We start from the raw sequence: 25182 nt of genomic DNA, 5'->3' as shown, positions 1-25182 counted from the left end.
TAGGTCCCCTCCCTCATCTCTCCTCAATTAAGAGAAAAAAATTCCCCAGAGGTTGGTGCGACGGCAAGAGTACCAGCATCGCTGCTCCCCATTCTCTTTGGGGCTTCGGCCATCTCCACCTCCCCTTCCCCACCCCACCCCCCCACCCCCGGCCATGTGGATTTCAGTCCAAAGTGCAGGAGCGTTGGATGGACCAAGAACTCTATGGGCAGTAGAGCCGGTCACCAGTCAAGCCGGACGGCGCACTCCCAGGCACGAGCCCCGGCCGCTAAGAAGCCCAAGACCAGCACCTGCAAGCCCGCCTGCGTGGGTGGGCGGCTGCTCCGCGGCTTCCAGCCCCCACCTCTCAGGAGAAGCGCCTGACTCAGGGAACGCCTGCAGGGATGTCCTCTAAACCTCTCCAAGACCCCCAGTGAGGGCACGGAGACCCCAGAGATCCATCTCCTTGGAGCAGAATGGCCTTTTCTGGAAAGGGATCTCAGTGGGCGACAAATAGCCACCATTACGCTCTAAGCCTCCCGCGGGAAAGCTCCGAGTCTGGGCGCTGAGCTCTGGCAGACCCGCGTGCGGCGTCGCGCGGAGGACCGCGCCCACACGCGCTCCCGGAATCGCAGTGAGCTCATTCTCCCCGGTAGGAACGGGCATCGCTCCTCTGGCTTTCAATTACTCTCAGCTTACCTGCAGGGAGAGCAGACTTGTATTTTTCCTCCGAAAAACCTCTTACCCTCGATTCCCCCAGATTTCCCCTTCCCCCTCAACCGACCTTAGCCCCAAGAAGGGCGAGATAGCGGCTTGATTCTTTGATATGACACGAATAGTTGTTGCATCATGTAACTTCCTGCATCTTGGTTTTAATTTGCCGTGAACCAAACAAAGATATTTGCAATTTTAAAATAAGCACTCGATTTAATAAATGGGAACATTGTGCAGGGAAGACTATGCTCCCCCCCCCCCCCCCAAGACGTTATTAGCTCTGACAGCATGCCGCTCAGGTTTGCGGAGAGGATTTTGTAAAGGGATGACAGACAGGAAGGCCAGCAATCATGGGCTCCTTGGGCTGAAGCTTTTTTTTCTTTCTTTCTTTCTTTCTTTCTTTCTTCTTCTTCTTCTTTTTTTTTTTTTTATCAGAATGTTCTGTTCGATGCCATTTATCCTTGATGATAGAAAATTGCGCTGTTGCCAGGACGCTGCTGCCGCCGCTGAAATAGAGGGCAGGAGCCACATTTCCATTTTCCGGCTTGAAAGCTATTCAAATGAATTTGTGGAGAGGTGGGGGGAACGTCTAGCGATAAACAAATGAGAATAAATCGAGTTCCCCTTTCCATTCTCTCCTTTAAATGGGTACTCTTCATTTCCGATATAAAGATTTTTGTTCATCAGTGTTTAGGAATACCTGGGAGATAGTGTGAGCCAACGTATAATTTATTTTGATGTTCTTAAAGTGACTAACCACGTAAACATTTAAAAGGGATGCATGTCTAAACATATATAAAGTATAAGAACTATACATACAGATCCCGTACATACATACCTTCACACAATTCCAAAATACAATGGAAGATCAACTCTTCAGCAGAGTTTCAATCGAATACAATTTGCAAGCAATGCTGGCTGTTGGTAGTTGTGGACTTCTTGTTAGTTGTGTATATGCAAGGATTGTTAGATGGGATCATTTTTTAAAGCCCTCCCCATATTATATATTTCAGAATGCTATCTAATTTTATTACTCTGTAGGTCTTAACTGATTTAAACACCCTCCCCTCCAAAAAAAAAAAAAAAAAACTGATGAAAGTCACCCTTTGTTATGTGCTTCTTTCAAGTTAATTTTCCAAATTTACCTTTAAAGTTTTCTAAGTTAGCAAATACAAGTCAAAAGAGTTGGTAAACCCTACTTATAACGAATTGAAGAGAGGCTGAAACCTGCACTTCCCTTCCTTAGAATTTCGATTTTCTGCTGGATTAAAAAGATCACATATTAATAGGAACTTAAGGAATCATGCCCAAAACATGAAGTTTTAAAAATGAGAGCTTAAAAAAATACAACCCATGAGAATATATACATACATATTAGCAATGTCTTGGCAGAAACTGTAAAACTTACAGGGCTCCCACTGCGCTTTAATAAGTAACTTTTACTAAATTCTAACTCCTATATTTTGCAAAGTCAGACACCGGCGGTTAGAAATGTTTCAGCAATATAAAGTCCTTTAAAATACAGCGACTAATTGTACTTGAGTTTTCAGGTGGTCCTTTAAACTTCGGGAAAAAACACCCTGCAATATTTTAAAACTTAACATTTTAAAAATGAATTGTGGGTCTCTAACTACTATCCTTTTAGCTACAGGATGGTTTCCGAGTGATAGGCCACCGCTGTGCAAACCAGGGCTGCAGAAAGAATAATAGTGTAAAAATAGGGAATGAGAGGGGGAGGGTGGGTGGGCTGATACTGATGTTGGGAGCTTTTCCAACAGAATTTTCGGGCTGAGTCCCTCAGCCAGCCAAGATTCCTAGTTACCGATTCCGGAATAATCCCTGTTCAACGGAAAATTTCCTTGTTAACAAATTAGCATGATAATGAGAAAACAATTATCAACACAGCCAGCTGTAGCTAAATAAAGCAAGGACAGTCCAGTTTGCTAGTGTTTGTTGTGATTAAAACAACTGGAGGTGAGCGTAGCGTGTTTAGGCACTGAGAGAGATTCCTCCTCCCTTATCTTGGCCCTGGGAATTGTATTCCGGACAAAAAGCTTCACCATCGGGCTGCTTATCCAGTTGAGGCAATTCACCGGGTTCCTTGTTGAATTCCCTCTCCAGGTGGGAGCTCGGGGCAGGCAGCGGGAGTCCGGCGCCGCCAGGACGCAGAAGCGAAAGTTTGAGCTCTCGGGCGGGGCTGCAAGGACTGCAGCAGAGGAGACCCCTGGCCTCGCACTCCTGGCCCTGGAGACAGCCTGACTCCAAGCTCCCCGCCGCTCCGCAGGGGACAGGCGTATTGGACGTTACGCAAAAGGAGGTGGAACCTCCATGGGTGTCAGGGCGGGGATACGCGTGGGAAGGCCCCTGGGTCCCCGCCTTTGGGTCCTATCTAGACCTTTATCCCCAGCGTGTCATGAGGTGTCTTCTTCTTGCGCCACTTTTTGGGCTTTGGCCACGTAGCCTCCAGCTGGGTTTGGAGAGACTTGGTGAAAGGGGGAAAAATGGTCTTCGAGCACTAACCTAAAGGAACTTGGAAGAGCGAACAAGACGAAGGTGCTCGCAGGAAAAAGCAGGGCTTAGCTTAGCAGTGAATGGGCTATTGGAGTTGGGGACTTCTTGTTGTGCGAGTGTCTTTGTGTGGCTAGGCGTGCAGAGTTGCGGAGAAGGTGAGTTTGGGGTGGAATTACGTAAACCAAGAGTGGAGACCGTGGGGTCACATCCCTGATTGAGAGAGCCTCCGCCCCTACCCGCGCAATCCGGTTCTCCCCTGCTGTACCGAGTCCCTAAAAACTGCAGCGCCCTCTTCTAGGCAATGCAGCTGAAATCACAGTCAGGTTTGGCGGAGGGGGGCTTTCTCTACCCCTCCAAGAGGTGTATACATTAAGCATTAAAAACGAGAGTGATTTTTCCTTCACCTTCGGAGATCCCAGGAATATAAGACTTGCCTTTTTTTCTCAGGAGAACAACGAGCACCTCTGAAAGGCTGCAGAAACACTCTTTAGGGGTTCCGGCATCCAGGAATGTCACACGCGGTGGAAATACAAAAGCTCATTTTGATATTTTGGAAGATTTTCCCTTCTTTTAAATCCTCTGCATAAATGTCTGGTTGTAACGCGAAAGGGCTTTAGTGTGAAAACATGCAGGGTTCCATTCTCTTATTATGTGTACTAGCAGCTGCAAAACATTCCCAATGAGCTAGAAGGTCATTGTGGAGACTTATTAATATGACATTTAGTGCTGGCCTCATCAATTAGCCAAAAGCCTTGCCCCAGAAAATGAGAAAAGAGAAAGCAGAGGCGTTTAAAAATGCAAAGGACTTTAAATTCTGCATTGCTTCCCAAATCCCAAATAACTTTTCGTAGTTATCCTTTGGACTGTTCACCCACCACATTCCTATTCTGTTTCCCCTGTGTTCCAGGGCTGCATCTCCACTTATTTCCGAAGTCTCCAGAGCTCTGAGATGTGCAGGGCAAACAGTAAAGAATCACATTAATCCTGCTTTGATCTCCAAAGGGAGATCGTAGCAAAAATGAGGTCACCACACAGATAGGCACTGCTGTGAAAAGGAGCCCCCTCCCCTTTCTCTCTTTCTTCTTTCTTTCCTTTGTGTGTGTGTGTTTCTATAAGATATCTTTCTTGGCTTCAGGACATCCACTGCTAGTTGGCAAACTGGAAAGTGTCAGTGTGAACTATAACTTTTTATTTAAAAGCTCAAGGATTAAGCATCTTAGATGGAGCCATTTTTTTGTCTTACAGATCTAGATACTGGAGTGTATGTACTCCTCTTGTCTACCTGGTTATCTACATAAATACATTGGACCACTTTCCAAATGCATGCCCCAAACACAACCTCCACAGGAACTTAATTGCCTGAAAAAAAGTTATTATTTCCTCTGCCTATCTTTACCCCTGCATCCTGTAGGCATAGAATAAGAGTAGTTAATCTGCTTAGATAATTTAAGACTTAAATATTAGAAGGACTATATTGACAATTTCAAAATTTGAGTCTGAGTGCTTTGGCTAAGCAAAGCTTAGGGGATGACAGATGTGATAAAAGAACTGCCAAAAACTAGACTTTATTAAAACTGAAAAAGTATGATGTTTTTGTGGCTTTGAAAGAAATGATTGTTATAGTGCTCACTCAATCCAAATGTGTCCCTAAACAAACAACTATAGGGTATTTTATTTTATACTACCTGATATTTATACACACAATACAGTATTTCACTCTGCTTGCATATGCACACACACATTCTAGTGCTTTTCAAACCACCTCCCATATATATAAATACAGTTAATCAGTATAGTTAGTATAGCTGAGCTACGTACTCAACACGAGTGATGTGTACATAATCATAAACATTTGTGCTATGTGCACATCCTTCCCCTCATTTCTCAATTTTTTGTCAGCGCATCAACATCATATAGCAAGAAGCTGCTTATGAAGCTGTAGCTGCTGTCCAGCTTTTTTCAGAACTTGTTGAATGGGAGGAATACCTGCAGATATCTGAATGTGTTTTTAAAAAATGCTATTCTGTTTTACATCATCCCTATTAGAGTTGATTTTCATTTAATCTCGGTGGGCCAGCCTCCATGGCAGCCCAATTCACACTGACACGGAGGCTACCCAAATGCTTCTTCTCCCCATAGGACAGAGTGCACTAAGCTGCTTTGCCTCAAATATGTCCTTTTAAGGTGATTTTAGACAACCAGTTTGGGAACAGCTTGGAAGGTGGACTACCATGGAAAGAGAGCGATCAGGAAGGAAGAAAGCAAAGAGAGAAAGCAGGTGAAGGAAAAAAAAAAAACCCGTGAGTGATTACTTAGGCTGAGAAACCTTTTGTGGCCATAGATCCTATCCTGTGAATTGCTGAGTTTATTTTCAAACTCAGTGTCTGTTCTCACCTTAGTGGCCTCCCTTTTCCTTGATCCATTCCTCTAAATATGCTACCAGTAAGATCAGCTTCTGGAGAATTTGTAGTGGAAACTACCAAAATATTTTTTATAGGATGCTGGGGATATTTTATCGGATATAGATACATAAAGCACAGTGTTAAGCCTCTTAGGAATCCTCATCTTGGTGATATTTAACTGCAGAACGTTATTGTCATGTTCCTATGAGGTGATTTGTGTGTTGTTACTTGTGACTTAACCTGCCTCTACAGTTTATTTTATAAACTAACTTTACACATATTTTCTCTCTAGAAAAGCAACAATGTTTGATACCTGTTGGTCCTTAATGATGGAGATAAGCATTACATCTTAATTAGCTTTAGTTTTGCTAAAAATTCTAATTTCTTCAATCTGCTCTTTTCCTTTCACCAGAATCCGAAGGGCCTAGTATGTCGTATGTGTGTAAGGAGAGGAGAGAATAGGCCTCCTTGTCTTTTTAATTAAAGTTTATGCAGCTTGTAGAAAGTAGTAATTTTCTAGAAAATTAGATCATTTTAGATCACTATAGTTATACTCTACTATTTTAACCATGGTTCTAAGCAAATCTTGCCCTTTAAAAACCTTCAATTATAAAGAAAGAATACTGAAGAAGTACTCTGAATTTAAATTATTCAGATTTAGCAATCTGACCCTACCTCCATGAGAGTAGTTATAAATGAAGTATTCTACAATGTATGCATGGCATGACAGCCCAAGTTGGTTTCTACACAGCATATCAGAGTGACCGACAGCAGTTCCCATCTCTGCTTGTTGGAAATAGTATTACTCTTACCTCTGTCCTAATTCTAGGGGTTATGATTCACATGCACAAAGGGACTTCTTAAGTCACTGTTCTTTTTCTCAAGTTGGAAGTCAGATTTAACCAGAAAGCAATCAAGGTATTGGACTATAGGATTAAAAAAAAAAAAAAGGATTACTTTAAGTATATTCACCTAAGATTTTTAGAGGTCTCCTATTGCCTATAAAGCAAAGACAAACTCCATTTGGGGTTTGGGGCATTCCTGTGGAGGCTTAGAGCTTAGAGGTGAGGATCTTGGGTTCTCGAGTCAAACTGCTACATAATCTTGACCAAATTATATTTCTTCTCTGAGTCCTCAGTTTTCTTTTTGTACAACTAGAATGACAATAGAACTGACTTATTTGGTAATGGTGGAATTAAATGAGATAAATGACTGTAAAATCCTTAGTAAGGTGCTTTGTGAAAAGTACTAGCTAATGCTTACCATTAACATTAATATAATGCTTAACAAGGCCTTTTGGTTTCTCCTTCTGCATCTCCTTCTGCTATTCCCTTATTCTAGAAAGCCCTCCCTGGCTCATTGTGCACGAGGCTATGTTCTCAGCTCTCCAGCTTTGCTCAAGTAATAACCCTCCAAAAGTCTTCTCTGATGCTTGAAATTAGGTGTCTGTCTTTATGACTACATAGCACCCACTGCTTATTTCTTTTATAGTATTTGTAGTTTTGTGGGGTTTTTTGTCATTGTTGCTTTATTAACCTGTGTCTCCCTAAGTAGACAATAAGCTGTGGTGTAAGTGCCATGTAATATTTATCTTCCGTTTTCAGTGCTTATAACTGAACCTGATGGATAGTAAATACTTAATATATGTATGTTGGATGAATAAATACTCAATCTTTCTGTTTTGTTTGCATTTATAACTAAGTTGTAGTTAGATGGATTCTTCTACATTTAGTTTACTTAGTGTGCCTCAAGGAGAGTATTCAAAGAGACCTATCGTTCCCATAAGTAACATTATGAAGAGTTTTGGTTATGGGCTCTGTAATGAATTGTTGGTGTTTTCAAGACAAAATATCTTCAGCTAGCTTCTCAATTTAATTTAAGAGCTCATGAACAAGTTGGGTTTACCTGTGAAATCCTTAGACATTTGACCATACTATTCAATGTATGGCTTTTGTATATTCCTTGGATAGTGATTTAGATTATCTACATGATTATCTACATGAGTGTTCATAGTTAAGTTTCAACTATCGCAATGTGCTGGACAACTGGATTGCAATTAATCCAATTGTGCCACTGGTTTAAGGGACATATATATATATGTAAAAGTCATTAACAGAGATTGCATGGATCATAAGTATCTTCAAAAGACCATTTAGGCTTATTTGACTGACATCTTGGGTTCATACAACTCTAGAACAGAAATACAGAGAAACCTTCATTACAGCAGGCTAATTTGAGGGAAGGTCAGTATATACCATAATATGTCAGAATTAGAGAATACTGTGTGTAACCTACCATATAGAAAATATTTGCTCAGTTCATGATCTCACAGTTTGTGAGATCGAGCCCAATGTCAGGCTCTGACCTGACAGCATGGAACATGCTTGGGATTCTCTCCCTGTCTCTCTGTATACCACCCCCCCTTGCCTATGTGCTCTCTCTCTCTCTCTCTCTCTCTCTCTCTCAAAATACATAAATAAACATTAAAAAATATATTAGGAAATATTTACATAATCCAGGGACCAATATTCTGTAGCCAAGACCTTATAACTTGGGTCTGCTTTAATGAGTAGGCCAGGATTCTTTGTAATCGTTTCATTAATTGTCAGAAACAGTTATTACTGGAGTGTTTGAAAGCAGTTTGTTTTCTTAAGATTAATCACCCCCTGCAAAGCTCACTTAATTAGATTTGTTAACTCTCTCACTTCCACCAAAGGAAAAGTTCAGTCAATTCCCCATCTTGGAATTACCAAATGTTTCAAAGGCTCAGGTCTAAATTAACTAGATTTTCCTGGAACAACTTAATAAATATATGAGTTATGTGATAATAATGATGATTCCTACTGTTCTGTTCATGTAAACCATAATTGATTTTATAATTTTTCTCTCTCCCCCTTGAAAATAAAATGAAGCAATACAAAATTTAAAAATAAATTCATATCATTGTGAGAACAATAGAATTTCCATTGATGATGAAGAAATACTATGCTCTTCAAACTAAAGAACGAAGTAAATATTTTAATTTGATTGCAGGTCGAATGAATGAGTCTCACAGAAGCTGCAAGAAAATCTTGGGAAAGGTCATGTGGTCTATTTTCTTGCACTCAGGCAGGGCACTCCTCTGCCATCACAGAGTCAACATTACTCAAAACCTAGTACAGCTCTAACCCTGCACTTACATGTTCCCATGAGGCATTTCATTTCCTGGCTCAGACAAAGGAGGTCAAAGAAAGGAAAGGAATGGAGAAACAGGAATTTGTATTTTGCAACTGGCATAAGACAATACAGAGTATGGGATCCTAAGATTAGGAAACTGTAGATAACTAGTCAGGGAAGTGGTAAAGTTTGCTGTGCAAATGGATCTTTGCATTTCTGCCACCTCTTTTGTGGCACTTCCCATTTATATGTGCCCCACATCTTTCCATGAAGGCTTTGAAGCAGCTTTAATAACTGACATGTAAAACAAAATGGATTATTTTACTCTTCTCTCTCTCACTTTAGACTCATGCTATGGAGTTGCTCACAGCAAGATATTTCTGCCAATGGAACTAATCTTTTACTAGTTTTATGATTAACAAAATGACATGCATAATAATCCCTTGCTTTCTTTTTCCTATGTAGATAATATTGGTCCAGGAAAAGACAGCCTTTTTCTTCCCTCTCAATATCAGAATCAATTTTTGTCACATAAATATGGCCTAAATAGTCCATCTATCAACCATATTTAAAAGATATTCAAACAAGAGTCTACAACTTCCCTTGGAAGCCTATTCCTTGTGGTTGCTGAAAGGATAGTGTGAAAACTTTTTATTGTTTTAGATTGGACCTCCCAAGCCTGACTGTGAATTTTTATGCCTGAGTACCTAAAATACTCCAAGAAAAACATAGCTCAAACCACCACATTTTGCTTGCTTTCAGGTTCAAACCCTATAAAACCACCACATTTTGTATGGTTTCCACACCAAACCATAAGCTGGCATGAGATCCCACTAGATGCTCTGTTCAGGTCTAATTGAGATGTTTACCAACCTTGACAACATTTTTGGCTAACTTGTCACTAATTTGGAATGCAGGTGAAGCAAGCTGAGTTCTCAGCAATAATTTCTTCATTTGGATCCCTTTACTTGGCAACCCTACCCCCAACCCCTGCCACCAACTAGAGGCACAGAGCCATTGCATTGTCTTGGGTCAGTCATTATTACTTCCTCTGTGACATTCTACTGATGCTTGCCTTGCCTTGGACCTTAGTCTTCCCTTCAAAACTTAGTTCTGCACTTTGAGGCTAATTGGATAAATCCACTTTTGCTAAGGTGCTAATAGATTTAAAAATTCTTAGGGAATGCATAGGGCACTAGATTGTAAGGTCCTTGTGGGCAGGCATGGTCTCTTGCTGGCCATTTAGAGTTGCCAGATCAAATACAAGATTTTTATTTGCTAAATCTGGCAACGCTATGGCCATTGTATTTCCATCTTCTAAAAACCCCTGCACAGCAGGTGCTCAATAAATAATGGTTGACTGAATGAATGAAAGTAGTTGAGGGGTATATATCTTGGAATCTTTTGATTTGCTCTAAATTATATTGCATAGGGAGCTGGCTTACTGTGTAGGCTTGAAGCTGTTTTTATATGATCTTAGGCTTCTGACTTTTTGATGGAAACTGAGGTGTGCCAGTTCTGCATTTTGTGTGACAATTGTTCTAGAAGGGCATCCTTCTTTGGAGGAGCCTGTGGCATAGAAAGGGGTGAGGAAGAGAATACCTGCTGTTAGATCCTAGTTCACTATGACAGAGCAGTCCCATCAATTGAGTTGGGAGGCCTTGAGAGAGAGGGGAAGAGTCTTGCTGTCTTTCTTTCCTCACCAGATTGGGGATCTCCCTTGGTAATCACAAATATACAAATAGAAGGCTCCTGGGAGTTCACAGGTACAGGGAGGACAAGTAATAAAAGTAGTTTGGGCTGACTAGAATATTTTATAAATAGTCCTAATGCTCCCAAAGTCATCATCATGAGGATTCTTAAGGCCTCTGTGGATGGGGGAATACTGTCTCAACATGTTTATTTGATAATTATGTTAAATTATCAATTACATTTATTATTGAAACTGCTGTAAAATCATAAGGGTTCTCTTACTTTAAGAGCGAGGGGCCATTGGATACAAAGGCAGTGTTGACTTTTTCTTCCTTTATTGCATCTACTGTTTCTTCAGGAAGTTTCCAGAATATTCCCAGTACTTTATTATGCTTCTCCTTGGTGTTGGTCAGTCAGTATTTCTCCTAAAAATGTGGTTTGGAAAGTTAAGGAATTAGTGAGTAAAGTTCTTGCTCTTCAGGGACCTCCTGAATATATCAGATATTAGCATGTTACCTATTTATGTAGAGCTGCGACTAAAGCTCATGGCGGGTGTATCTTCCTGTATTAGCTGCTGCTGAAAGACAAGAGAAATACTTTAACTTTGACACAAGTCAACTCTGAGCCAGACTAAGCCTAGAATTCACATTTCCACCCACACATTCCCTCAAGTTCTGCTTCGTGAGTGGATTATCTCTGATGCTTGTTTATCTGATTTCTAGAATCTACTTCTGTCCTCAGGCACATTGTCAGATAGAGGAAAACTATGTGCTGTCTGGCTACTGAATTCTGTCCCTCTAACAAAACAAGGTCGAAATGACTTAAAATCTCATCCAGGAAGAGTGCTCTCAAAGGTGTAGAATTTTGGTTTCCTACGCTTGATCATTAAAAATGTGGGTTTTGCAAATGAACAAACAAACAAAAGCAGAAACAGACCCATAAGTACAGAGAACAAACTGGTGTTTGTCAGAGGGGAGGAGGTAGGAGATGGGCAAAATGGGCAAAGGGTAGTGGGGGACACAGGCTTCCAGTTATGGAATGAGTAAGTCAGGGGGATGAAAGGCACAGCATAGGGAATATAGTCAATGTAATGTAATAGCGTTGTATGGTGACAGATGGTAATTATACTTGTGGTGAGTACAGCATCACATACAGAACTATGGAATCACTATGTTGTATACCTGAAACTAATGTAACTTTTTGTGTCAACCATAGCTCAATAATAAAAAGAAATAACAAGAAAAAGAAAATGATGGGACATTTTAAAAAACTGTGGGTGTTGGAGTCAAATCTACCTGGCATGGAATCTTGGATCGGGCTCTTCAGTGGCTTGAATCAAGTTCTCTACTCTTCTAAATTCTAGTTTCCCACTATGGAAAGGAGAGATAATTATAGTATCTACTGCATAGGATTATTAGAATTAAATGATCTATTACATGGAGAGTCTAGCCCATACATAGCAAGCGCTCAACAAATGACAGCCATTATTGTTCAGAGTCTGGAACAGAAGATTTTCTTTTTAAACAGAATCTCAGAATGTTTCTGTTCAACAAACACACCTGTGTGGCCTGGATTCTGGTTGTGGGCCATGATAGAAACTGTGGCAGTAATGTCCCTGCACCTGGTTGGCCACATTCCTGGCTCCTCCCCTGAATGTCCAGCTTCTGGTTTAACTGGAAGTTAGGATGCAGGGCTGGGACACCCTTGCACCCTGTTTCATACCCACAACTAGAGCCCAGCAGGAAGGTGGGTGAGTGCTGGTGCCAACCCCAATTGCTTCTGAAATTGCTGGCTGCTTCTCTGTACCTAACTTTTACGGGTTGGGTGTTTTGGGGACAGTACATTCCCAGTGCTGTAGAGGAGGTGGCTGAGCCCACTGCCTGAGGCTGTGCTGGGTTTCTGGCCCTGCCCCCAAACTTCCAACTGCTCTTCTGGCTCAACCAGAAGTTCAGGTGTGGGGTGGCCTGGGAGAGTGGGTGGGGTGCAGTGGAAAATACTTGAGCAATGAATCTAGAGGCCCTGGGGAAGTGTTTTTGGTTTTGTTTTGGTTTTTGGTTTTTGGCTTCTAAGTGGGATTTTACTTTATGCCATTTGTCCCTTCTACTTCTTCTGGGCTTCCCAAGGGTTTCCATCCCACCAGCAGTGTAAAGGCCACTGCAGGTGAGTTGTGAAAAGAGAGATTAGAAGAAGGAAAAAGTTGAGATGGTTCCTCCCTTTAGCAGAGTCTCTTCTGGCATCTCTTGATGTTGTCTCTCTTCCTAGCATTTTTGATCTTTTTAGTCTTTCTAGAATGGTCGTTCACTTCTGGTTGTCCACAGAAATAGAACCTGAGGTTAAAACACTGAGAGAACCTCACAATTCTTCTTTTTTCATCTTTGTTCACCTTTCCCATCTTATCTTCCATTCTCTTTAGTATTCTTCTTTCTTAGAAAATAGGTCCAGGGAGCTTTTCAGAAGAACAGCAGGAAAAAACAAACAAAACAAAACAGAGGGAAACTAGGCAATAAAGTAAGGAAGATGGAGAGGAGGAGGAAGGGGGGGCGGTGACCCCCTCAATCCCAAGTTAACAGGAAATGGTCCTGAGTTAATACAGAGCTGGCAAGGCTTCCTGTCTTACTTAAACTACAGAAAGGAATTGGCTGAAATTTGATAAAATTGTAAAGGAAAATCCGTGGGGGAAAACCCTCCACAAGAGTAGTGATGATATTAAACCACTCAACATGTTAAGGAAGTCTGGCTATACGCCTGCAGATGACCTATCCAGATAGACTAAGAGGATTAAATTATCTCTTGATATTGGACTGTATGTGTATGTGTGTGTGTGTGTGTGTGTGTGTGTGTGTGTGAGTGTGTGTGTGTGTGTGTGTGGTGATAGCTACGTGTATTTTAAATATAAGGTAAGAATTACCTATAAGCTTGTTAGAATGGGCTTTATTTTTTATTAAGCATAAGTTTAGTTCACATTTATTCGTTTATTTATTTACCAGCATATTCAAAACACACAACAATTCCGGTAGCATCAGAGCAAAATAAAAAGATGACTCCTCTATTCATGGAAGACTTAAATTAAACAGGAAGCCACCAAAATATGATAAAGCTAACTAACTTTAATCATAATGAGTGTACGGGGAATACGGAGAGGTAATAAAAAGAGTACAAACTTCCAGCTGTAAGACTAGTGAGATCTGAGGATCTAATGTATAACATGGTGATGGTAGTTGATAACACTGTATTGTATAATTAAGCATATAAATTATCACCAAAAAAGAAGATCAATATGTGAAGTGATGGATGTGTTAATTAACTAGGTCAGGGATCCTTTCACAATATACAAATCACCATGATGTATACTGTAAATATCTTACAATTTTGCTTTGTCATTTATATGCCAATAAAGTTAAAAAACTATTAAGAAGAGTAAATGTTTTCCTTTCACAGGATTATATTACTGATATGGATTTGTATAATAAACTTTCTAAATGCTACTGCAATGGTAAAAGACCCTCCTTGGAAAGAATCCTAGGTGTCTCATTTCCCCAGCAGAAGGGCAGCAGCTCATAGGCAGGAAGTGGCCACGTTTATCTTTGTGCCTCTCATGCTGGGACAGGGCTGGGCACATATCAGTGTTTCTTGAGCTAAACCAAACTGGGGGAGAATAGTGAAGGGGAAATTCTGAGGAAAAGTGATTTAATTGTTTGCTTATTTTAGCATCCTTATTGTCTGGGTGGTTATTGGATTTAGAAACCCACTCCCATTTTTCTCCTGACACTGAACTCCCAGAATATTCTAATTAAAACAATTTCTTTCTGGTCCCCATTTATTGAGCACTTCTTATGTGTGAGGCTTTTAAATATCCTGGGTGCTCAGTCCTCATCACAGGTGATACCATTTAACACTTACACAGGCCAGAGATGTGGGGATCCTGACTGTTGTACACAGCATCCTGCTCGTTGCCAGGACTCAATACAACTTAAACAATAGCAGCAACAGCTGTGAGAAGAATCCAAGGACCAATTTGTTGGAATAAAGCAGAACAAGACTTTACCATATGGTAGATATATCTCAGATGGGTTTATTAGATGTAGGATGATTTTTCTTGTAGCCTAAGGGCTTTCTGGAGGGAATCTGAAATCTTTTCACTATGCCCACATCATTGCCAGATGTGGATATAGTGAAATAGACCTTATTCTGTGTGTGTGTGTGTGTGTGTGTTTTGTGCACGTGCACATATGTGGGTGCAAAAGTAGCAAATTCTGATTCCCATAACAAGTTTCAGTTATCTCACTTTCACTTTCTTATGCAAAAATTTCTTCTTGAGCCTTTCAAATGTGCAGCAGGACTCTGTCCCTGCTCCATCAGAATATGTTATGGGTCATAATCATGTTCACCAAAATGTAAAACTAGAGGCAGTAAAAGAATGATAAAACATGGCAATTTCATAAAGGGCTTTGTTAGTCTTGTATTCTAACAGGATGTATTGGAGTCCTCCACCAAAACTTAAAAATTCATCGTGATTACTGATACCATTAATCAGAATTTGCCATGTGAACAGCTCAGAGCTCTGTTGTATTAAGCTGTCATGTGGTTGCAATCATACCTTTCTAACTGCCATCAGAGGTAACTGTCAGCAACACCATGTCTTCTCTCCAGTCTATTGCGGCTCCAGGTCCCCAGGGTTCCATCCTGAGTCCAAGGTGATTTGTACGGTACGCTAATGACCTGCTGATTGTCTGCACAAAAGCGTAATTGTACACTGTTCAGGCAACACTGTGATTCTACACAAAAGCAAAGGACTGTCTGGTGTCAAAATAATACCATAGTCTAACTTTGATAAAGGTTTTTTAACTGACTACAAGGTACTATTTGGTGCTAAAGCATGTGGCAGAAATAATGTTTATTCAAATAACTAACAAGTTGCCAGCAGGGGGAAATTTCAGGAGTGTGTGTGTGTGTGTGTGTGTGTGTGCAGGATGCTGTTTGATAGCTGTTTCTGTTCAGATTTTTGTTCTAATTTTGAAAGGTATAGAAACTAGCAAATATCTTTGTTTCAGTTAGATATTTATTCATGGCGCTGATTATCAATGTACATCTTAAATAAGATGTCACTGAAGGGTTTTCCTACTAGGTAATAAAAATGTGTGGTGAACACTATCTTGATCTATTTTCCTCTTTGTCTTTTGACCTACCTCTCTGATTTGCCTCAGTGAGCAGGTGAAGCCATCAATACTCTTCCATGGGTGTGACTGCCCCCGTGTCTCCCCTCTAAACCTGAGGACAGAGGAGAGAACATGTCCAGTGATGGAACAATTGAAAGCCACTGACAACCCTATCCTGCTCCTCTTTTTCCCTGACCCCATGCTCTGCTAGCTGAAGTCTGGCCAGTTTGTGTGTGTGAAATGGGCTGGTTCTTCCCTACAGGGACTTGTCACTAAGTCATTTATCTGTTTAGTGATAGAGGAGAATTCCTGCTGAGACTTTGACCCGATTCCAAAGCTTGATTCCAAGACTTTACTTGTTTCATTTCTTCATTCATTTGTTTATGCTTTCACACATTTGGTGATAGTTTTAAACCTGTTGTTATATATCAAACACTATGCTAGCCAGGATGATAATGATGAATAAGATTTGGCCTCAGGTCTCAAGCCCCTTGTTGTCCTATAGGAGTCAACTGGCTATTACCAAATGCTTAAGAGACTACCAAGCATCCCTTGTCAGCTCAGTTCTGAAAGGATTTAAAGAGAATGTGAATTGCAACATGTTGGCAAAATGAAAGGTTCTCCATGGGACTGTATGCATATTTAGGGCAAGAAGCAAGTCTTGTCCTTGGAGTTATTTATGGCTCTGAGTGCAGGAAGGACATAGAGCACATGTTCTATAAATGTTGATTTTTTTTGAATTTTTGAATTGGAATCAAATTTTGGAATTTGGAAAAGAATCTTTAGCAATGGACAGTAAATTGAGGATGCCAAGAGTAGGGGCTTTGGGGTCAGCTATGAGTTTGGCCTCTACTGATACAGCTTCACTTAGTAGTCAGTAATGGCCTTTGTCCCATCAAATTTATTTGTCCATTTCAGAATCTTTGTGTTTAAAACGTGTGATATGTCAGTGCATGTGCTAGGTGTTGTACATTCAAGAGTGAACAAAATGGAAACAGGATCTTTCCTCATGTAGCTCCCAGTAGAGGGGGTATGGGGATCTCAGAACAGATTAAGAGGATTCCAATAAGGTGTGTTAAGTTTCATGAGAAAGGAGTCCTACTGTTACCAAGGAGTCATCCTTGGTGACTACAAATGGGAGGGGTTGGAGGTCAGGCAGACAAGTTCTCCAGCACATAGGGACAATGTGCCGAGCCCTGGAGGCAAGAATGGTCAAGGTGCATTCCAATACTTAAATATATCCAGAGCCATTGAATTTTCACCTGCAAGGAGAGGAGCTTGAGATGAAGCTAGGGAGGTGAATGGGGCCAGACCTTGCATGGCCTTGTAGGGAGTGCTAAGTAGTCTGGACTCCACCGAAGACCAAAAGGAATTTATTGAAGGGATTTGAACAGGCAGCACTACAGTGAAATTTGTATTTTTGAACTATTGCTTGGGCTACATATTGGATGAAGGATGGAGGAGGTGAGAGATATACCAGTTAGGAAGGCTTTTGCATAAATCCAGGTAGGAGATGGCCCATAGTGAGTGTGGTATTGCGGAAAATGCATAAGTTTGAGAATCCAGTAAGACCTGGCTCTAAAACTTAACTAGCTTTGTGACTGTTAGCAAGTAATTATTATTTTATATAACCCCCCCACCTTCTTCTGCAAAACAGAGTAACTTTGCCTATTCCCAAATGGAATACTGTAACCAACCTGCCAGATATTACATGACACACACTTAAATCCTAGCCCCTTCTTGTGCCTAACAGTAATAGCCCTCCTTCCTCCTTGCTTGTATTTCTTCTCCTTTGATGTACAACTTTGTGCTTTAAAATCTTTTTAATGTTTATTTATTTTTGACAGAGAGAGAGAGACAGAGAGAGAGAGAGAGAGAGAGAGTGTGTGTGTGTGGAGGAGGGGCAGAGAGAGAGGGAGACACAGAATCTGAAGCAGGCTCCAGGCTCTGAGCTGTCAGCACAGCTGACAAACCGCAAGATCATGACCTGAGCCAAAGTCAGACACTTAACCTACTGAGCCACCCAGGTGCCCCTACAACTTTGTGCTTTTAAATAGGATATTTTGTTACTGTTGTTGGTCCTTTTTATTCCTGGACCATGTGTATGGAGAAGAGCCCTCTTTTTTCTTTCTGCCTTTGTGACTACTATAGTTCTCCCAGAGCGTTCTGGGCCATCACAAGGTTACCTCTGAAGTTGCTTCTGTGGAACACTTCATTCTGTTCTGTGTGATGTTACAACCAATGAAAACCAAGCTTAGTAAAGATGAAAATCTTTGCTCCCTTCACTTTTGGAACTTTCTGGTAACTGTATTCTCCTCCTCATACCCTCGGAATGCAGCTTTGGTATTATCTTTGGCTGTCCTCGGGGCTGCTTCTTAAGCACTTGTGGAGAGACAACTTTGTATTTTTTACAGAATAGACCTTATTTTCACTCGAAGAATATTCCAAAATCCTGTCATATTTTCCTTTCTGACATCTCTAAAACTCATCTTTTCCCACTGGTCTCTAATAGCTAAAATCCTTTCCCATATTTTGGACCTCTTTTTCTTCTACTCCTTATAAGTCCCTCCATTGTGGTCTCTATTCTTGAGTTCTGTCTCTGTTAAAGCAATCTCCTTGGTACCTTCATTACAACATCTTTTTAAAATGCTCTCCCCAGTTTCTCTCCTCTGCATTAAATCTGGACTTCAGGGACTTTCACTGGTCTTCACTGCCTGATTAGTTTTTCCCTGCTGGTTTCTTATATTTCTTCTTAATTTCTTAATACCTGACCTCTTTATATGTGTTCTTTTTATTTTACTCATTCACTTTTTGTTTTCTTAGGCAGTTTTCAAGCTGTCTCCTCCCTAGCCAAGGACATTTTCTTTCCTTTTTATATGCCAAACTCAGCCTCAAACAAGTCGTATCCTGAAACCCCTTTCTTATTTTTCTCATAACATTCTTCCTTATTTGCTAATGCCTCCCTCTTCATGATAATGGTCTTTTCTTCATCAGGTGATGCTACTGCTATTTAATAGAGTGTATGTATATACTGTTTTGATATAAGCAGATCTATTACTTATTAAGGAAGGTCTCTGTTATTAATTGACTTAAGTCCATTCTCTCACTTCCATTACCACTGCTTGTTTGAGGTTGACAATTGTAGTTACCTCCCATTCAGTCTCACTGCCTCAGCTATCTCTCCCAGCTCCTCTATCCTTAATATTATTCTCAGAATGTCTTTCTGATCTGGTGCATTTCTCTTCTAAAACAAAACAAAACAAAACAAAACAAAACAAAACAAAACAAAACAAAACAAAACAAACAAAGCTTCTGGCTTTCCCTGGCTTGTGGAATGAGATTTATCTTCCTTAGGTGTGCTTCAAAAATCTTCACACTGTGGCCCGTCCTCACCATTCCAGGTTCACCCTGTCACTTTTTGACCCCAAATCCCAAATTCCAGTCACATGGAACAGCTTAAGGATGTTTGCAATACAATTTACTATATATAGAGGTTGAGAGCGGACTGCTACATATCAAATTTAAGCTGCAGAATTCTTTGCCATTTTTTTAAAAAGTCAAAAGATTTCATGTAAAAACCTGTCTTTCTGGTTTCTCTCAGAAAATATGGCAATACTGCATCATATACATACCTGGCAACAGAAGGGTGGAATTGAATGGTGGCCGCCCCTTTAGACGAAACAGGCTTTTCTCCAATTTGCCCGTTTCTGCCACGTGTTTTGTATCCTCAATGTTGAGGCAAAGGGGCACTTGCCATCCACCATTGCTCTTGTGCTTTGTCTTGCCTGACAGTATTAAGACACTGTTGTTCTGCATCTCTCCACATAAATAGCAGATGGGTGGATGCTATTTTGTATTTCAAGAAACATATGGGACCTACTTTACTCTTTCATCCTTGTGGCCCCTGTAGGCATCTGAATTTGGCTCTCTGACCAAGTGCCTTGCAGTAGGGTCTGGCTCCATCACTTGCTAGCTGTGTAGCTTCAGGCAACTGACTTAAGCATTCTTTGTCTCACTTTCACCTTAATAGTGTGTACCTCACAGCTTTTTTGTGAAGATTATGTGAGATAATCTATGTAGAGAATTTAGTAGAAAAATTGGAACATGGAAATAATTAATTGGAACATGGAAATAATTAATAATTCTTAGCTATATCATTATCACTATTATTATTATTCTGTTTTCCCAAAATCGAATAGTGGGAATATTAGAATCATGAGGGACATGATTTTGGACAGATTCTTTTGGTGCCTACTTAGCCACACTTTTCTAGCTATCAGTTTTGTCACTTACTGGCTATGGGCCTGGTCAAGTTGTTTAACCTTACTGTACCTCCATTTTATCATCTGTAAAATGTTAACAAAAACAGTATAATAATAGTATCCACTTCTTTGGTTATGATGTATCATTTGAGATAACCACATACAGTGTATCACAGCTGTCTGCCACATAAGAAGCATGCAGCAGACCTAGGTGTGATAATAATCAGCTGCCCAGGCCTCTGTTGCCCAGGGGAAGTCACCCAATAGTTGTGAGGACCCAGAGAGCCAGGTGATCCACCTGCCTGTGATATATGGTGCCCACAGGTCTACATGGGTTTTTCAAAAATGGAAATATAATTTGAATACCATAAAATTCACTCTCTCAAAATGTATAATTGAGATTGCACAAAGTTGCAAAATCATCACAACTAATTCCAGAAAGTTTTCATCATCCCCCAGAAGAAACCCCATACCCTTTAGCTGTCATTCCTCAAACCTACCCCCCAGCCCTTGGCAACCACTGATGTGCTTCATTTCCATGGATTTGCTGGTGTTTGTCTTCAGGGCTCTGACTTGTGCCCCAATTGTCAAGAACTGTTAGATATTTTGGCTTGAGAGGATATCCCCAGGGCAGCGATAACAAAGCATAGGGGTGATTCCAACACCTCACAGATCAGGCTCTCCCTAGATTCCTCAGGGAATCTGCCAACATTCCGGTGTCTCCCCCTGACCCACTGAACCAGACTGTTGTCCAGGAAGGGGAAATTACTATTCAGAAAGTACCCAAATACCGCTCAAGAATTGGTTGGAAGAACATGATCCTCCTGTCTAGAGCAAGGACAATGTGTTGTGCTCATGAAGACTTACTTGGGCTGGGCTGTGGGCTGGGATTTAAGAGATTTAGGCTCAGTCTTGGCCCTACCTTTCAGTCAGTCCCTATGTGACACTGGATAAGCCACTCACTTTTCACTTTGTTTCTTTGTGAAGGGAGGGATTTGGACCAGGCAGACACCTGGGAGGCAGACATGATCACTGGTATCTGTAGGAAGCTTTTCTGTAGGTTAGACATCAGTTCTAAAAAATCCTCTTTATGTGCTCTGAGGACAGCACTGCTTTCTCAGTCTGGGCTTAACAGCTGTTCAGATTGTTTGTAATGTGGAGGCAACATTGCTGAAGCCCACTGTTTGGAGTTTTGGTGGTTGGTGTGGAGCAGTGTTGAGATTCAACAAGAAGCATGGGAAGCCCCTCCGCTTTGCTTGCTCACTTGTCCCCTCTCTCTCTTCTTCCCATATTCCAGTAATGAAGATTGCAGGTAATTTTAAATTGCAAATAGCCCACAGGAATGCTAAAGCCACCAGTTGTTAATAGTCTAGTGTGAAATACTAAAATCTAACAATTGGAAGACCTTTGGTTTAACCAGTCTTTGTCATATTAAAGACATTTGAGTGGGTAGATGATGGCACGTGCACACTGGGTTCCTGGAGCCCCAGGACAGGGACAGAGTGATGCAGCAAGGGAGGGGATGGAAGCCAAAGACAGTTACTGACATGGCAGTTTTGCTCAGTCCCTGAGTGGCGGCACTGTAATACATCTGCTTTTGCTTTGGGCAGGGATGCCCTAAACTAGTCATGCTTCATCTAGATCATCTTTGGGTGAGGTTTTTATCATTCTGTCTTACTTTGTTAATGACTCTGAGAATCAGTCATTTTGGTTTCCAGGAACAGACTAAGACCTGGGCGACTGTGCTTCTAACTTTTCATAGTATCTTAAATCCACTTGTCCCAAATATTATCATTTATCTCTCACTTAGGTCACAGAACCACAACTCCATTCAGGTCAGCTCTGTGAAACACTGGGAAGAAACAGCAGCTGTTTCTGGATTCCGGTGGTTCTCTTTCCTTTTTTCTTAGTATGTCCCTCCCAAGCCCCCTCATTCTACACCCTTTCTGCATGCAGATTCACTTGCATTTAATTTCAATTACAATTTTTCCTCTTTCTTTGACAAAGCAAAATAAATGAAGGAATAGAGAATCCTTAGGCATACTTTGTGTGTCCCTGTAGTCTCTGCCTCATTGTTTGGAAACCACAGACTTCATCTAGATGCCAATGAATCCATCACCGGGGTTTGATTAAGCCATGTCTTTACCAAGATCTTCCCCTGAGCAGTGGCTTAACTTTTTAATCTTTGATTTATAATTTTACAGTTGCTGAGACAGAAGGAAAACCCACACTTCTTTGGAGGAGCATGACCTTTTCCCATATTGCTTCCCACTGGACTTCCTGAATCCTGGCCCCAGACACCATCATCAAGAAGACCTTATGGATGGGCTACCTATCCCTGAGAGAAGAGGAACATCAACGGCAGTTTCTAAAGAGATTGCCTTCTTCATTTCAAGTAATGGCTGCAATCAGGGTCAGATTAAAGACAGACCAGCTGGACAACTGCTTGGAGGACCAACCTACGAGGGCACTAAAATGTCCATAGTATGCTAACACATACTTTATATTTCCGTGGAAATATAAAGAGAGGAAAATGATACTAGCACTAATTTTAGGGAGAAGCCTGTCCTCTACTAAAGATCTGGCAAGTAGTAGTTTGATGGAAACACCAATTTATTAGCCTACATGTCTCTGCACTCTAGGGCTTGAAAATGAAAACATAATCAGAGACTATCTTCCAGTTCTAGGATGTTAGCCCTTATTATGTCTTCATTCACCTGGAGGTAAATGTTAACTAACACATTTAACTAACATAGATCAAATCAAATAGAGCTTGAACTCCCTGCCTATGGGCTGGTTGATTGGACTCTGTGTTGAGTTAATTAGATCAATGGAGACACTGGGTGGAGTTGAGATCTTTAAAAATATTTGGCTGAAGGGTGATATTACTGGGTATTTGTAGATGAGGACATCAACAAACATTCTTAGAATCATGAAATATGGAACCGGTGGTCACATTAAAAATTTCAACTAATGGTTAAGTACTTATTGGACACCAGAGACTTAGGTATAAGATAGACATGGTTCCTACATCAAGGAGCTTACATTCTAGATTTCTCTTGGATATAAAGAGCAGTGGCCATAGCAAACAACTGAACACAAAGGTATTCTTGAGTCCAGGATTCCATTTAACATATTAATTCCTATTGCCTTAATCAAGCCTAGTGAGCATACATTTATAAGACTTACCAGTCTGCATTCTATAAATGCTCTGTGAACCTGCCTAGATTGTTTCCCTAGCAAGCTGCGTAAAGTCCCATGGTGCCAGAGGAAGGGGGTAGGGTTAGTTAGAGATTCTGGGGAGAGAGATATCAAGTGACATGGGTCAGGAAAAATGAAGAGATAGAATTCGGGAAGCAACTATTGCTTCTGTTTCATGTGGGGAAACTGTAATGTGAAAAATGCTAGGCTGGGAACTTTGAGACCTAGATCTTTATTCTAATACAAACAAGCTGTATGACTGTGGGCAGTCCACTTGGGGGCTTCTTCGGCCATCCAAGACCCCTTCCAGCTCTAAAAATGTTAACATCAGGCCCCAGTCTACTGGACAACTGGCAAATTTCTAACTCAGCTGTTCTTAAGCTGTTAGGTTAGTAGATCTGCAACAGTCACTTGATTGATTGATTTTTGGAGGAGTTTTTATCAACCTTACAGGATACAATAAATCTGCTTCTCCCCTTAGAAGTTGAGCAGGTTCTAGAAACACACCCTGTAGAGCTCAGAGAGGCTTTATTCCTTCCTTTACCCTTTATTCTCCTTCCTTTACCCTTTATTCTATCTGTGCCTCTCTCCCTCTCCTTTCCTTCATCACACTTCCTTTGAGCATATACCACATGAAATGTACCAGGTGTGTGCTAGGTTTGGAGATACAAGCTAAACTTGACATTTCCCCACACTCCCACGCTCCTTTCACAGGAGAGGGTACAAAACCCTCCTTGCTTTCATCTGCTGGCGTTTCTTTTAGTGAGAATCAGCCATGTCCCAGGGGAGTGTGCTGGTGGTACTGCTGGGGTAATGAGTTCTGGGCAGATGTCCCATTCTGCTCAAGCAGTTTTGAGGTGCCTTGACATATGCCCCTAGGCAATCACTTAAACCCAGGGTCCAGAAAAAAAGGAAGAGACAATCATTTACTTCTTGGGATAAATCTGTAAAGGGATAGTCCTCCATACAGTGATGGCCACTGTCTGTCATACCTCTTGCAACCCTCTCTGCCCAGGTGGGGAGAATGTAGGTGATTACTGCCTAAACTTAAAAAAAAATACCTCTTTAATAGATAGACATCTTTCATTATACTGTGCTTTATATTTCATTATGACCGGTGGCCTTTTTAAATATATATATTTTATATTTTTCAAGATCAGATGGCTGATAGGACTTAGAAGAGAAACAAAGAGCTTGGTAACTCACATAGGTGGAAAGTTGACCATGGAATAATCGACAGCATATTCAAATATCTTAGTGAGTGCTAGCGGAGCTGCAGCGGAAAAGGAAACATTCTGTCAACCATCTCATATTTCCAAATATCTGGATACTGGCCATTGTGAAGACAAAAACTACAGATGATGGATCTTTCCAACTCTCATCTGCATGGTCTGAAGTCTTGTAGCTCCAGCTGTTGACTCTAAGCCAATTTACATTTGTTTTCTTTAGCCCTCTTGAGAGAAAATAAAAATCTTATTTTTCCAAGCAATTAAAACTCTTCTGCTTCAGCTAGAATGAAAGAATTAGGAGTTATTTCTCCTTGTGTATAATTGCATGTTTCATTTTTGTTGTTTAATGATTGACAGAAAACTGATAAATTGAGACATCTTTGAATCAGGTTGAATGTACTCTCTTGGTGGCTCCATTGCTAATTTGTTTGACTATTTCACAGCATATTTTGCTCTGTAATGGAAAGGTTTATTAAATATGAGGGGCGCAAAGCTGTCTGAATACTAATGAACTTATTTGCCAAAATTTAAATGTTCCTTCTTATTAGGAAATGCCTGTCTCACTTAACAGGATCCAAATTGAATAATGAAGAAAATTAAACTATATTGTATCCTCAAGAGACATTGTGTGTGAACTGTAATAGAATAGTGATGGGGGAAAGGGATCACTTTTTAGAAAAAAGAGTAGATAATTTGGATCATATAAGAAAGGATAACTCAGGGGTGCTTGGGTGGCTCAGTTGGTTAAGCGTCCAACTTTGGTTCAGGTCATGATCTCATGGTTCATGGGTTCGAGCCCTGCGTCAGTCTCTGTACTGACAGCTCAGAGCCTGGAGCCTGTTTCAGATTCTGTGTCTCCCTCTCCCTCTGCCCCTTCCCC

General features: G+C 40.9%; 2 long non-coding RNA genes across 3 annotated transcripts in view; one reads left to right on the top strand and one right to left on the bottom strand.

Annotated features, from left to right (window-relative positions):
- Positions 1-24920, top strand: part of LOC109263725 (uncharacterized) — a 44105-nt gene extending 19185 nt beyond the window's left edge. For both annotated transcript variants that reach the window (XR_002078354.2, XR_002078353.2), the window contains exon 2: positions 22077-24920. This is a non-coding gene — a long non-coding RNA (uncharacterized LOC109263725). The remainder of the gene's footprint in view (positions 1-22076) is intronic.
- On the bottom strand, positions 994-14429 carry LOC109263726 (uncharacterized). The gene is made up of 4 exons (XR_002078356.2): positions 14355-14429; positions 10971-11028; positions 10737-10879; positions 994-1954 (listed from the first exon to the last, which is right to left on the bottom strand). It is a non-coding gene; the product is annotated as an uncharacterized LOC109263726 (long non-coding RNA).
- Positions 24921-25182: the final 262 nt, after the last annotated feature.

The sequence above is a fragment of the Panthera pardus genome, unplaced genomic scaffold (assembly GCF_024362965.1).
Source record: "Panthera pardus isolate Hobbes unplaced genomic scaffold, ASM2436296v1 HiC_scaffold_8, whole genome shotgun sequence".
Lineage (NCBI taxonomy): Eukaryota > Metazoa > Chordata > Mammalia > Carnivora > Felidae > Panthera > Panthera pardus.
This window is presented reverse-complemented; position numbering and strand designations above follow the sequence as displayed.